The sequence below is a fragment of the Phalacrocorax aristotelis genome, chromosome 1 (genome assembly GCF_949628215.1).
Source record: "Phalacrocorax aristotelis chromosome 1, bGulAri2.1, whole genome shotgun sequence".
Taxonomy (NCBI): domain Eukaryota; kingdom Metazoa; phylum Chordata; class Aves; order Suliformes; family Phalacrocoracidae; genus Phalacrocorax; species Phalacrocorax aristotelis.
In genome coordinates this window covers 87,609,099-87,623,808 of record NC_134276.1, presented here as the reverse complement: position 1 = coordinate 87,623,808, position 14,710 = coordinate 87,609,099, and the positions used below count along the sequence as shown (strand labels likewise).

General features: G+C 42.8%; 1 protein-coding gene across 2 annotated transcripts in view; it reads left to right on the top strand.

The window, feature by feature from the left end:
* Positions 1–2,491, top strand: part of SMPX (small muscle protein X-linked) — a 45,363-nt gene extending 42,872 nt beyond the window's left edge. For both annotated transcript variants that reach the window (XM_075096911.1, XM_075096873.1), the window contains exon 5: positions 1,171–2,491. The gene's annotated coding sequence lies outside the window, so the exon portion shown is untranslated. The remainder of the gene's footprint in view (positions 1–1,170) is intronic.
* The last annotated feature ends 12,219 nt before the right edge of the window (positions 2,492–14,710 follow it).

Here is a 14,710-nt window from a genome sequence, read left to right as displayed (position 1 = left end):
TCTCGGGTGATTAAATATATATGCTGACAAAGTTAGTGTCTTGAACTTTTGAAAGCTAATTTCAAATCCTGGTTTTCTCAGTATTGAGCTGTCTGGAACCACCAATATAAACAGCAACCACTGATATCTCTTAACTTCAAGAAGAACAGAAATAGACCCTACGCTGGGCTTCAAATTAGCTGAGACTATGGAGGAAAGAGTCACCGTAGACAGGTCAATGGAAATTGCTCATCATTCCCCAGACAGCAGCTAAACATCCACACGCACACCTCGCTTTTACATAAGTAACTAAATTAACTCCAATGGGATTTATACAAGCAGCACAGAAAATGCTATGCTACCATGTGTAGAATGTTGTCTTCAGTGCTGGTCAGTCCTGGAAATTAAAGCAGAATTAGGGGAGGAGTGGAGTTGTGACAAAAATAGTTACAGGAACAGATACGCTTCCAAAAGGAGAGAAGCTTAAAATCCTGTTCAGTTTGGACAAGAGACAAAGGAGACTCACTACCAGTAAGGACTCTAATGGGCAAAGCAGAGAAAGCAAGAGAAGAAGTTAATTAAAGCAGCTGAAGAAAAAATGTAAAATAATAGTATATATATGTATACATGCATATATATACCAGTAACTAGTGTTTACCGGTGAAATTAAATACTCTTACTTGCAGCATGGCCACACTACTGTGCCATACAGCAGGATTTGCCGCCTGTGCCTGCTGAAGCAGTGCCAGGGCTTCTCTGGGGATGAGTCCCAGGGTCTGTGAAGGGCTGGACCACGCTCACCCAAGGGCAGAGGCAGCTCAGGAGCCCCCCACCCCCTGCCAGGCAGCCGGGGGCAACTGGGCAACGGGTTGGGGCAGGGGTCGCACCTACCCTGTGCTGAGGGCAAAGCTCAAGGCTTTAAAGGCCTGAGCTCTTAAAAGAGTCGTGAAGTTTCATCAGAGAGAGATTTGGAGAGTGGGCGGAAAAAGCTAGTGGATCAAAAAGATTTGTTTCACACCCACTCTGTATTCCCGGAGCTTGGGTGTAAACAAGTACACTTAGTGAAAGCAAAGTCGCAGGTGTGGGGAATGTACTCCCCCTCCCAGCTTACAGGTACTTTTCTGCATGCTTTCAAAATACTGTGAGTGCACTGGTAAATGATTAATTTCTGGTCTTGTATTTGTTGCACAGGTCTGAAAAGAGAAACCAAATGGATTCCAGTGAATGGAGATAATTTGATATATTTTATATATTTGTATGAAGACTATGAACTTCCTAACTCTGCAATATCCCATAGGAAGCATCTTCTTTGTACATTTATATCAACACTTTCTTGTCCTTTTTGTTTTACATAGGAAAGTACTGCTTAAATAGAACAGAACACAGAAACTAGCAATGAATGTGTATATATTCAGGAATGATTTTGACCTGAGAACGGGAAAGAATTTAATTTGAAGTTTGAGCAAAAGTAAAATAAATACCTTTTTTTTTAAAAAAATCATTATTTGCAATTCATTTGGTTTCTTTCCTTTTGAAAAAAAAAATCAACATGGACGAAAGAGTTTTAAAAACATTTGACAAAATGCAGAATAAATGAGGAATCACAAAATCACAGAACGGTAGGGGTTGGAAGGGACCTCTGGAGATCATCTCATCCAACCGCCCTGCGTGAGCAGGCACACCCAGAGCAGGGGGCACAGGACCGCATCCAGGTGGGTTTTGAATGCCTCCAGGGAAGGAGACTCCACAGCCTCCCTGGGCAGCCTGTGCCCCTGCTCTGGCACCCTCACAGGGAAGGAGTTTTTTCTCATAATCAGGTGGTACAAGAACGTAATGTCGAATTTCCTGTTGTGTGTTCCTGGTTATAGAACAGGAATCGCGTATCATGTGTAATAAAGGGAAATAAAATATTAAAAGGGTTGGTCTACCTGATGAGTTTAGCTAAATTCTGCATTTGTTGTAGAGCCAAAGTGTTTCTTTTTCTTGAGAATCTAAAATGCACTGGTGTTCTGACATTTATGCATCACCTTTACTTTATACAATGAAAATACAAGATGTGAGCTAGCTGACAGAAAACCTGCAACCTTTATTCAAATGAAGAGGCCAGCCAGACTTGATGGAACATGCTCATGAATACAGGTTGAAGAATCACTGTCTTCAACAGCCCAGATAACAAGGGGACACTGAAATACTGATGCTGAGCAAAAATCATGTATGATCACAGCAACTTTTACATGTGATGATTCATCCCTGACACTTGTTTTATATGGACTGTACATAAATAAGGACTGTTTGATGCAATTCTTTTTTCAGAAATGAGATGTTATTGTTAGAGAAATTTAATACACTGTGTTGCCTTGGCCTCTCTTGTGTTATTTACTGTGAAGGGATAAGGGGAGCTGTTTTGTAATAATATTCTTCTACCATTGATTGAAAACTATTCTACGTGCTCTGAAACTCTCTGCCTGGGTCATGTTTATTCAATTAAAATAAAGATAATTATTCTGGTTAGAAAACAGATTTCAAGTTGAATATTACTAACAATGCCAACCATTTATTTCTTATTTGCTACATCAAACAATACAAAAGCTAACTGGCAATATTTTTGTATTTTATTACAAATATTTGCACGGCTTTGTACAGGAAATTAGAAAAGAGCTCTACTTCTGCAGCTCAATTAAAAGGACGTCCTTGTAATTTTTACATTTCAATATGCAATACTGACATTGCTTACTGTCCTGCTTCATCCTTGCACACTCATGGATGATTTCCCTTAATGCATTCCTTCGAGGAGAACAGCCCCAAAAGACAGGTTGAAATGAAAATGTCAAGAGGCAGAATGCATCAGGAGCACCTTTCATTTACATACCGATAAGATTAACATGTCTATTCAATTGAAAATGAACAATTTCCCCCCACACTGCATTATCAGTCACTGATATTGGACTGCATTGTTCCTGCCAGTATGGAAGTGATAAAAAGAGGAGAAAACTCAGTCCCTGGAGCCAAAAGCATGCTGAAGGCGAGGTGAGTCAAGGCCTCAGCTTTTAATATTCTTTACTCACTTTAAAAATACTAATTTCAGAGAACTGCAGAAAGGTAAAGCCACATTTCCCCCCTGCTTTTACAGTTAGGAAAATTCATAGCGGAAATTCCAGGGGCTGGGGAGAGCTAGGACCACAACCTAGTCATCACGTCTGAACGCACCCATCGCTGACACAGATGTGTGCTGTTTTTGCCAGATTTCAACTCCGTCCTACAAAGTCAAGGGGTACCACCAGTGGCCATTGAAACATCTTAACAGCGGCCAGGGGCTAGGCAGAAGCAAAGAATATTTTTTCTTACCTTCATATTTGTTTTAAACAAAATTTCAAAATACATGTAATTTTACACCATCTCAAGGCTGACAGTTATGGGGTGTGGGCATCGGTGAGGATTCTGAGATAGGTCTTAGCACTACAAGAAATCTTTATTAAAGCATAAAGTTAGCAACTAAATGCTAGGAAAAAAGGAGGCTATGACGGCTCTCTGTGTCTCAGCTGCCAACTGTTAATGACTGCTCCGAACCAGCATGTGCTAGTGATGTTACTTTTCATCTAAGTCTTATGAAAAGCTCTGACTGTAGGGCATGCACAGACCAGTGAAAGATGCCCGAAACAACTCTGCCGTCTATTACTTCTGGCATTGACAATTTTGCCCCCTGGATGTTACATTTTGACACAAATTTAGGGAAAGATTGAGATCTTACAATGAAGGATGAGCACAGAAATACATAATAGCAGATCATGCTAAAATCATGCCTATTTCATATGGTTACGTGCCAGCCTTCGTCGGTATGAACCAAACTCACTAACAGTTATATATTGACACCTTGCTAATGAGGTGATACATGACCACCCCTCAGCAGTGAAGCCAGGGAATGGTTGCAGCAAAATAAATAGTTATCATAACTAAACCAGAGAGAGATAAGCTCCCCTCCGCCCCACAACCCCATACCTTTTAATGAAGAACCCATGAAATAAAGCAAAATAGCTGAATTTCAATGTCATCCCTTTGCTCTGGTCTCCGCATGCTGCTTGCGTGACAGTAATTCAAGGGGACAGCGTTGCCCTGGTTTCACTAAGCCCCGTGCACGTAAGGTGGAGGAAGAGTTTCCTTTGTTAACTCCTACTCAGTTCTCTGCACTGCAATTTTTTTCATCCCAACACCAAAAGAGAGACTTCTTTAATCTAACTGAACATATTTTTCTGAGAAACTGCTAAACATCAACAGTGTGGTGGAGACGTGTTCTGTCAGAAAACCAGAAATAGTTATTGTGCTGTGCCCCCAGCAAAGGGTTTAATCTGATGAGACACCAAGACCATGGCACATTTGGGGAGAGACTTTTAATCATCAGCCACTGAAAAAAAACATGCTCTAATGATTTCTGTGATCATCTGCACAGAAGAAGCCAAACACATTTAACTTAGAGGTAAAGGTAAAGCTAGAGATAAAATAATAATTACTGTTACCGGAAAACTTTTGGTGAGTTTGAATGTATTTCAGTTGATGTCTCTGGTTTAATCACTTTCAATTAAAAGATTATAATGCTTCTGCATTTCTGAGACAAATACCGTTTCTTGCCTTAAAACTCTGGAGGCTTGGCTTTATGCATAACTTGAGTTATAGAATTGAACTGGCAGTTTTGCATTTTCTCTGATGGCATAAGCTATTATTTTCAGTAGTAAAAGGAAAGCCCCACTGTACTACTTTACTTGCTGTAGCAGCAAAACGTCTGTAGTTACATGCAACTGTGTTTATGGATGTGAATTCCCAAAATCAAAGTCTTGGGATGCAGTTCACTGAGTTCAGTGGCATTTTACCAGGACTGTGTTTAGTGCAATCACCAGGGCAATAAAGATGGCCCTTTTATTTATCTCTTGTTCCATGCTATCTGTAAATTATTTATGGGAAGATGTGATAAAAATCTGGCACTTCAGCTATTTTGTATTATAAAAAATTGAAGCTCAGAGAAGAGAATTAGAGAAAGCTGCCCAAGGAAGGTGGCTGCATTTTTCTTGGCAATAGCTTTAGGGCCAAAATGTTGAAACAGTTTTCTTTTGTCCTTGTGACTAAGTCCTGGTTTCCCTAATGTGTGCACATTTAATTTGAATGAGTTTTTGCTTTATAAGTGAAGCAGGTTGAGTAATGAGCTTGGCAAAAAAAAAAAAGTCCTAATTTTGGTATACAAGCTGCCCAGTACTACTGGTGCGTGAATAATTGCAAAGGAAACTCCCCCTAATGCCAGTTTTTCAGCCCTCAAAAAGTACTGCAGATTTGCGCCCTACTTTATGCCCCTAGATAAATAGTTCTCTAGAAACAAAAATCTAGGGGTTGGATATAAGATCAGTCAAACTTGGTAAAATCCAGTTTTCCTGAGTCTTTGGAAGCAGTCTAAAGCCATTTGTAAAACAAACACATCTGCTTAAACGTTATGCTCACTTCCCACTACATTATTTTACACTTTAACTATGAAGTGGATGTTTTTCAAAGATATTCTGCAGAAGACGGGTGAGTAACTGCAAGTGCAATAGCAAACTGACGATGTTCTGGCCCTGATACCAACTGTGGATTTCATATGCACTGGTAGTTGATAAATCTTGTCTGCTAAATAATTAAATCTGATTTTGTCTGGACATCATACTGTGAAAAGTGACCTAATCCTTTGGTGTATTTTTAGTGAAACTGGAATTGGATTTGTCTTTCTTACAGATGCTGCATTATTAGCAAATGTTTTTTACAAGCATTGCAATAGTTTCTATTGAGAGCATTCTTCACCTAATACAGTGGTTCTTCATCTTGATCTAATACTTATGACTTTCCTAGCTAACCTTTTGCAGGATCAGAATGGGTCTTAACAAATCTCCCTTCTATCAGGAGGCATAATGCAAACCCTGACCTAAGCAGAAACACGGAAGGCAGCATGTAGCTGAACTGGACTTTGTAATGATGCAGCACACAGTATTTTCTGTCCTTCTTAGCACGTACATGTTGACCATGCAGTTCCCCTGTACTCAGCACTGGTGAGGCCACACCTTGAATCCTTGAATACTGTGTTCAGTTTTGGGCCCCTCAGTACAAGAAGGACATTGAGGTGCTGGAGCGTGTCCAGAGAAGGGCAACGAAGCTGGTGAAGGGTCTGGAGAGCGGGTCTTATGAGGAGCGGCTGAGGGAACTGGGATTGTTTTGTCTGGAGAAGGGGAGGCTCAGGGGAGTCCTTATTGCTCTTTACCACTACTTAAAAGGAGGTTGTAGCGAGGTTGGTGTCAGTCTCTTCTCCCAAGTAACAGGTGATAAGACAAGAGGGATTGGCCTCAAGTTGCACCAGAGAAAGTTTAGATTGGATATTAGGAAAAATTTCTTCACCAGAAGGGTTGTCAAGCATTGGAACAGGCTGCCCAGGGAAGTGGTAGAGTCTCCATCCCTGAAGTTATTTAAAAGGCATGTAGATGTGGTGCTTAGGGACATGGTTTAGTGGTGGACTTGGCAGTGCTAGGTTAGGGGCTGGACTTGAGGATCATAAAGATCTTTGCTACCCTAAAGAATTCTATGATTCTAAGGTTGTACACAAGGGGCAGGCTTCACATGCCTGAAGAACACAAGAGGGGTCTATTCACAGAGACCGAGAAGGGGAAAGTGGAAGTGAGAGGCAGAAGAGGGCATAGGCGTAGGTTTCTGCTTTGAGAAACAAGCTACGGAGCAAGAGTGATTTCTACCAAGATCCCTGCTGCCATACTGCTTCTTTCCTCCAGCTCAAATTTTCTAACAAGCAGCTCAGCAGGGACACCAGAGCAGGTCCAGCAGGCTGGAGAAAGGCATGTGCTGGGCTGACATATGGCAGATGAATGCTTAGAGGAAGGCCAAAGGCTTGAGGAGACACCTCAGAGCCCTTTGGATCCTTACTGTTACTGAACTCAGGAAAATAACCTTACTCCTTGCTCTCCCCACCACCAGTCCTGGTGTGTGCTGAAGTGCTGATTTGGAGATGCAAGGTAAGTGATGGAAGAAGCTGGGGGGTGGGTGGGGGTGGCAGGTTGAATAAATAGGGCTCTACTCAGTGTTGCTGGTTGCCCTCACAGTTGCTGCCAAGGGTGACCCTGGCCTGGTGGCTGTATCTAGAATTAGGAAGGTCAGAGGAATAGCCAAATTCGTGCTTTCCTATAGAAACCAGGAAAGGAGCACAAATTCTTAATTTTTACTGCATAGTCAAGTAGCAAATGCACACACACGAAAAATCAAATAAAGCACTCTGCCCTGTGAAACACATAGCGTTCTCCTCCTCCCTCTTTCATGTCATGGGAGCTGGGGTATGGTTTACCAGCCCTCTGGCTTTCACAGTGTTCTCAGCGCTTCTCGCATACTTCCTGCATGCACATCCGTGCGCTCATCCTCCGTTTTTATTGCTGAAGGTTAGTGAGGATAAATGAAAGCCTCCAATGCTACTTTCTATGGCCAGTTTAGATCTCTCAGATAATCTCCCATGAGGTCACCAACCTCTTCTAAATGTCATGCACGCATGTGATCTGAAAGCCTTCACAGGCTGTCCTTACGCCTGAATGACATCCCTGTGACTCAGGCACTAATGCCTCCAAATGAGGCCATGTCTTAATTCCCTGCTTTGACTCTTTCTCCAATAAAATGCTGCTGACCATTCTCACACTGATAGCTATGAAGCAGGGCAGTGCAAGGGGGGGAGATCTTTGTGGAGACTGGGAAAATGACACTGGACGGCACCACACGGTTGAGGAAATTCAGTCATCATCAAATTCGTGTAGTTGTTGTGACACAAATGGGACATCTGGACTCTTCCCTGGCCATTGAGAAGAGAGGAACACACCCTGCTTACACTGTGTGTCCAGCAAGGCAAGTGAAAGCTGCATGTGCTACAGTCATGTTGCTGACCTAAAACCAAGGACCAGGTCATCTTCTGGTACCACACCATCCACATTGCTGAAGCAATGCTGGTTTGCACCAGCAGTCACTTTTGCCTGCAGCTTCAGAGAATCGGGGGGGAGAGAGAGAGACACTTGGAAGAGCATAGGTTGCAAGGGAGGAAAAAAGAGGAACAGCATCCTTCACCCTGTGGGAGGGCGAACTTCGTTTCCTGGATTGGTAATTCATGTGTAAAACATATGGCTTGCTAGTTCTCACCTGGAGAAGGGCCTCAGCAGATCATGGGCTCTGGAGGAGCCTGGGGAAGAGTGTGATTCAGAAAGGCATCAGGTGGGACCATAGCCTTCCAAGCCTGATACTGCTAGGGTGGTGGAAGGCCAAGGTGGCAGGGAGGGAGGACTGGGGGCCTCCCCTTCCCTTCAGCAGGAAGGAGACAGCCTGGTCTCTCCCATGGTTGCCCCCATCCAGTCTGCTTGGTCAAGGCTTCCTGCCCTGCTGACCTGCAGGGAGCTCCTCCCATTGTGGGGAAGCAGCCTGGGTGCCCAGGATTTCTAGTCCTTCCCCACAAAACAGGGACTATCTCAGGTCTCTGAGAGCTGCTTCAGTTTGGCTGTTTTCTACTTCAAAGTAATTCTGGCCTGCTTGAGCAGCAAGAGAACCAGTCTGCTGGGGAAGTGATTTTGCATTGCAGGATGGCACGGTTATTTCAGGAAACACACATGTATGTCCATGCGGAGGCATTATTCCTCCAGAATTTGGCTCGTTCTGTCCCAGCATTCACCCTGGTGTTGCATTTCCCAGCAAATCTTTACAAAGAGCAGCTTCCAACTCTGCAAGGGGGTCTCTCTCCTGCACCTGTATTGACTTGGTGTGGGAGAGGATGAATCTGACAGAAGAACAAGGCTGTTGTTACATTCTTGCTAATTGATTTTTTTGCCCGACTGATATTTTACATGCCTTGCTTCTTCTCCTCAAGGCACGTCCAGAAATGTAAATTCCTAATACCCTAATATCCAGAACAAGAACTATTTCTACACTTCAAATTTCAAATAAGATAGAAAACTACCCACTTTGTTTATCTTGATGTGAAGAAGGGGAGAAAAAGAAGAAGAAAAAATAACTCTGATGTCAGTGGTGGTGGAGTTCATTTCCATACTACTCCAGTCAGTTATCAAAAATGTGTTCTTTACTGATTGAGCTCAGCAGAAGTTCTCAAGTCATGACATCCCCAGGGAGCAGTTCCTGTGAAGAGAGGCAGTGCTTTCAGGCAGACACTTTGCATGCCCTTTGTCCTGTACACTTGCAGCTTACTGACATACTCAGTAAATTTTCCAAACAGAGCAATTGTCGTGTCTCCAAAGCAATACACACCAGCATGCACCCCAAGCTTTTTCTTATTTAAGGCTTTTGTTTTTCAGCAAAGCATCTCTATTTAGAAAATTACCTGTGTGAATCACCAAGGCCTGATAAGACGTGCCTCATAGTTCAGAGGGCTTTGTGACTGAAGGCTTTTCATGAGCAGAACGTCCTAGACTACAGCCCTCAGAGGGATTCAAAAGACCATCTAATCCATCTCCTTGCCTCCAAGCCCAAGCAGCTATACTTGCCTAATTCTGGGCAGATTTGTAGGTAATATATTCTTTACAGCACATGTAGGCAACCTGTTCTAGCATTTTGCTGTCTTTACTGTTAGAAAGTGTTTCCTAATTTAAAGCTGATATTATTGGCCTGCATAAATGTAACATATATCGGTGATATTACCTGTGATACTTGTCCAGGAAACATACAACATTGAATAGAGCAAGCAAATTAGAAAATTATGTCAATCCTATTAATTACCATCCTAGGGGTGAGAAAGCAAAACTTTTATTTCCCAAGGCATGCAAGGGGCTCTTAAGTTGGCGGCCTTGGTCTCTTGTGATTCTTCTAAGTCAGATGACAAAAATATTGAGTCTTAAAAGAAAATGAGTTGGTTCTTGATAAACTCAAGCAAGACCTAAAGGATCCCAGTCATGAGAAAAACGGGTAGCTCACAGTCATGTGAAGCTTTACCTTCTCTAATGCCTATGCAGACTAAAACCAAAACAAAGCAGAAAAGGAAGGGGAGAAATGACTAAAAGTTTTTAGAAGTCATAGAATCATAGAATCACAGAATCATTAAGGCTGGAAAAGACCTCTAGGATCATCAAGTCCAACCGTCAGCCCAACACTACCATGTCTCCTAAACCATGCCCTGAAGTGCCACGTCTACCCATCTAAGAACTCCAAACCACTGCATCAGGCAGAAGGTGTAGCTCAGCACACAGTTTATTGCCTTCACAGGCAAGTAGCTCAGATGAGTATGCAGGTGATTGGTGTTATTAGAAATGATGTAATTCAAATGAAAGAGTCAGCGTGAAAAGGGTCAGGGCACAAAATGTGATAAAAGCTTCCTCAGCAATTCTCCTGGTTGGGATTTTTGGCCACGATGAAGTGAAAGTTAGGTATAAGAAGTAACTGCCAGAAAGCACTTCTTGTCTGAATAGTCTTAGGACGGTGAGATGAGGCAAGTACCTGAGATTGGTTGAAGCTTCTCTGGAGCAACAGGTTACTACGAATAGTTGTGTAGTGGACATAGAAAGGCTATAATAGTTTTGGAAAACCTGGACCTTTTTTTTCTTAATACAAACTTTCACCATTAATAACAATCCCAAGAAAATTCTTTTCTCTCCCCTCCATCCAGATTTATTTTATGAGAACATAATTCTAACTTCCCAGCAGACCATTAGCATTCAACACATCAACACTGTCCAAAAGGATAAGCCGAATGAAGGTGTCCATTTCCATCACTGAATGCATAAGCTTTTAAAAATAACCTGCTGAAATGGGCCAAGAGGAGAAGAACTTTACTCCTCCATCCTTACACATAGGTCCCATAGTGATGCCTGCTTTTATGGCAGTCCAGGCTTGCACAGGAAGCAAACGTTAAGTAGTTTAAGGTTGAATAGCTTGGCTCCCCTTGGAGCTAGCATCTGTGACCTTTAAAACACTGTGCAAACCAGAAGCTGGTAAATATTTGTTTCTCAGAGAAACCCAAACAATTAAGAGCAACAAGATTTATTGACAGCAGTGACTTACAGCAGCGACCTCATGGGAAGGTAGTTGCCAGCACTTTCTGGGTGTTTCTGAAGTGCCCATCGCACACAACACTGTCCTGAGCCAAATCGGACAGTTTGGTGTCACCTTGATAACAGATTTACTGCATTTTAGTAAATAGGAAGGACATTGTCATGAGTGGCAATGGCCATTAGGATTGCTTGGCTGCCTCAAGGGACCCTGGCCTCTAACTGATCTTTCTACCTTTGAAAATGCCCTGAACACATTTTCTACTGATGTCTTAGCAATGCCTATTTATTCTCTCTGTTCATCTTTGTAGTTGAGAATTTCAGTGTATGGGAAACCACAAATGGCCTATAGGAATTTACGTTCTCTGCAGTGCCTCTTTTCTGGAGGTTGTGGCAATGTGTTATAATTCTGGAGGCTGTGGAAATGTGCTATTTTCTCCAGTAACTCTTTTCTGAAAATATGAGGAAGATCAGGAGAAAGCTTTACCTGCTTAGATGTGAAAGGAAAAAAAAAAAAAAAGCCCAAACCAAACCTTATAAAACCAACCTTTTTATCATTTAATGAAAATATTTCCAGAGGGTGAGGCAGTAGGAAGCAATCCTGCAAGCCTATCTGCTTCTGAAGTAACCCAAGTGAAAGTGATAGCAACAGCAAAGGCAGCCATGCAACACTGGTGCCTGAAGGCTGATCCCTAACGTGTGTGTGAAGGCTACAGCATGGGAACGTCTGAGCAGAGGTTATTGCTGCCCTTTCCCAGCCTTGCTCACTAGGGCCTGCTCACCCCATACCGGCTGCTGAGGTAATGTCTACATATCAAGATTTAGCACATTAAAGATAATGTGCTGTACGTAGAAACTCGACAGGTTCTCTTCTATAACAGATGAGGGGCTCAGTTGTAAAGGGTCTGATCTTTAATACAACCATTATTCCAATAGGGCCATTGGGAGCTGAATAAGTCCTGCATATCAGGTGGGAAAGCTGGTATATAAGGCTACAGATACTTTGGCCCCCAAAACTTCTCTATGCTAAGAACATTGCATTTCTGCTTGTACCATAGTTGATGGCAAAATTCTCATTGGCTTCAAAGGAATTAAAACCAGGCCCTATTTCCACACAATTGTGTAAACTTTGAACTGGCAAATATTTTTCAGATCACAAAATGCATTTGAAGAAAGTTGCAAAATATAACCCCCTGCTGAAGAGCTGTCAGACTTTTAATAGCTGTTTTGTTTTGTTAAAGGCAAATAAACCCGCTTGGGGGAAAATGGACAGGTGATTTGTATGGTGATTGCTTTCATTTTCTTTTTATTATTTCTACTTACAGCCTCTTAACCATACTCAGGAGTAGTAAAAATATCAGGATGTGCAGTTTGTTTGCATAGGTTGCTTGTTATTTTACACTTACAGCTGGTGGGTGTCAGAAGTGAGCGGATACAGCTATTTCAAGGCATCTCCTGAACTGGAGCATTTTCTTTTCAAGGGAGCATAATCATCCAGCCCTGGAAATAATGTTAGGGTGCTGATGTTGGGAAGTGTGGGAGAATATACATAATGCAATCTATCTTTTTAAAAGCTTTGACTAGTGTAATGGAAGTGCTACACTAGCAGCACACAGTTGGTCCCCGCATAGTGGTGGGCTGGAAGTCTGCCTCAGGCCTGTTTTGTGAAGTTAATGTATTAATTCTGACTTTTTTGTTTGTTTGTTTTTACTGGGGCCGTAGGCACATTCACATGTCACTGTGAGCTAAATGAAGGTGTAGGCACAGAGATTATCTACTCCTCTACATATATAAACCTACTTATCTTTTAAACTCAGGTTTCCTCTGACCTGATTTGTCATTTCCGTAGTGCAAATTAAGGAAATTTTCTTTCTGGAAACTTGCTTGTTGGACTTGCGGAGTGGAAGACTGGAAGAGGCCAGAAGGTAGGAAAGCCATGGTTGTACCCTGTCAAGATGGTCAATGCTGGCCCAAACTACTGTATCACTGTCATTGCACTACCTCCAGAGAGTAAAGAATTTGAAGCATGTGCATTTATTTTTAATCTCCTCTCCCTTTCAATGGTAGGATGTCAAATTTACACCATTGTATGGTAGCTCCATTTAACCGCATTTCTCATTTAACTCCAGCTCTTGTTCTCATCCTCCCCTTTGACGTGGCCAGTGTCAGGATCAGAGGAGGTTCTTAGGCATCAGGGCTGCCTCCGCAAACAGGGGAGGAAGATGCAGCTGGCCTAGTTTTGTGTGAATGAGGACTGGATTTTCTGGAAGAAGCACGGCATCCTGTTGAAGCACCTTCCCCACCCTCACCCCAGAAGAGTACTGTCTCGTTACTGCAAGAGGAGTTTTGACAGTCCACCTGAGAGGGCACCTCAGGCTGACCTGCATCCTTCAGGAGGGCATGTGCTTACCGTGGGTGCATTGCTTGGTACCTCAGCAAGGCTGGAGTGGCCTGTCCATGGGCTGCTGACTTCTAATGTCAGACAAATCCCACAGTTCTGCTGAGAGACAGCCAGAGTCCTTGGGAGGTGGGTCACCTGGGAGACCAACAGACAGGTAAATCTTTGCAGTATTAGGAAGGTGGTTTGCTCTTAGGCATTTTGAACTTTTCCCCCCAAAACTTTCATAAGTTTCAGGTCCATCTGCCCCATGCTTTTCTCTTTACCTGTCTACAATTTAATTTATTTGGTGTGGCAGAAGATCTAACGTACAGCGACAACTTTTCCACTTCAGGCAAAATCCAAAGTTCCCTCAAAAACCCTGTCACTGTGCCAAGAAAATGATGCTGCACTGTTGTGCCAGGTACATACCACTGGGGATCAAATCCCTTCAAGAGTCACTTATGTCAAACCTTAATCTAGGCAGATGAGGCCTAAATAAACTTGCTGGAAAAAAAAAAGTCAATATCTCTACAGCTTTTTGAGCTGGTTTAAGTAGACTATGTGTTTTTTCTGGACAGACAAACCCTCGCACTTCCATGAGAAGCCAATATTTGGCACAAGAACTCTGAAGTAAAAATTAATAAAAATGAACTCATAGTACATCGATTCTTGGAGAGTGCCTTGGGGATAAGCGGTTTGGCTCACCGCTATCCACAGCTTATATGCATGCCCAGTGTGCATCCAGCTCATACCAGGGGAAGAGCGGAGATGAGTGAAGCCATGGTGTGCCCAGGACTCTGTCCTGGAGAGGAAAACTTGAAATATACAGTCCAGTTCCCATATCTACCCTAGAAATTTCTTCCAGGAGTGGAATTTAGAGACTGTGTCTAGTCTGGAGGGAGAAGTCTCTCTCCCTGTTCAGTGAGTAGAACCACCAGTACTTTATATCACTATGGACTGGCTCTGAGCTCAGCCTGACCAATCATCGGGGAGGCTTGCTAGTCATGCACCATTCAGTAACTCATGAAGATGAGGAGGGTGTATAAAACGCATTCCATCAATGCCTTTGCAACACTCCAGCATGGCTTTATTCAGTCAGAAGTCATTAAGACAGAAAGCCCTCTACAAACTTGGTGGTTTGCCATCCATCATCCATCCTTCAGCACATGCAGTTCATGCCAGCTGCACCTTCACCTGGTGCAAGGGCTTGGGCGCTCTCCCTTAGCTGTCTCTCCCTCTTTCAAACCTGAGTGCTTGTGAGCAAATGAAATAGGATTAGCAGGTGCAATCCTTTCAGTCCCACGGGAAAGCCTGA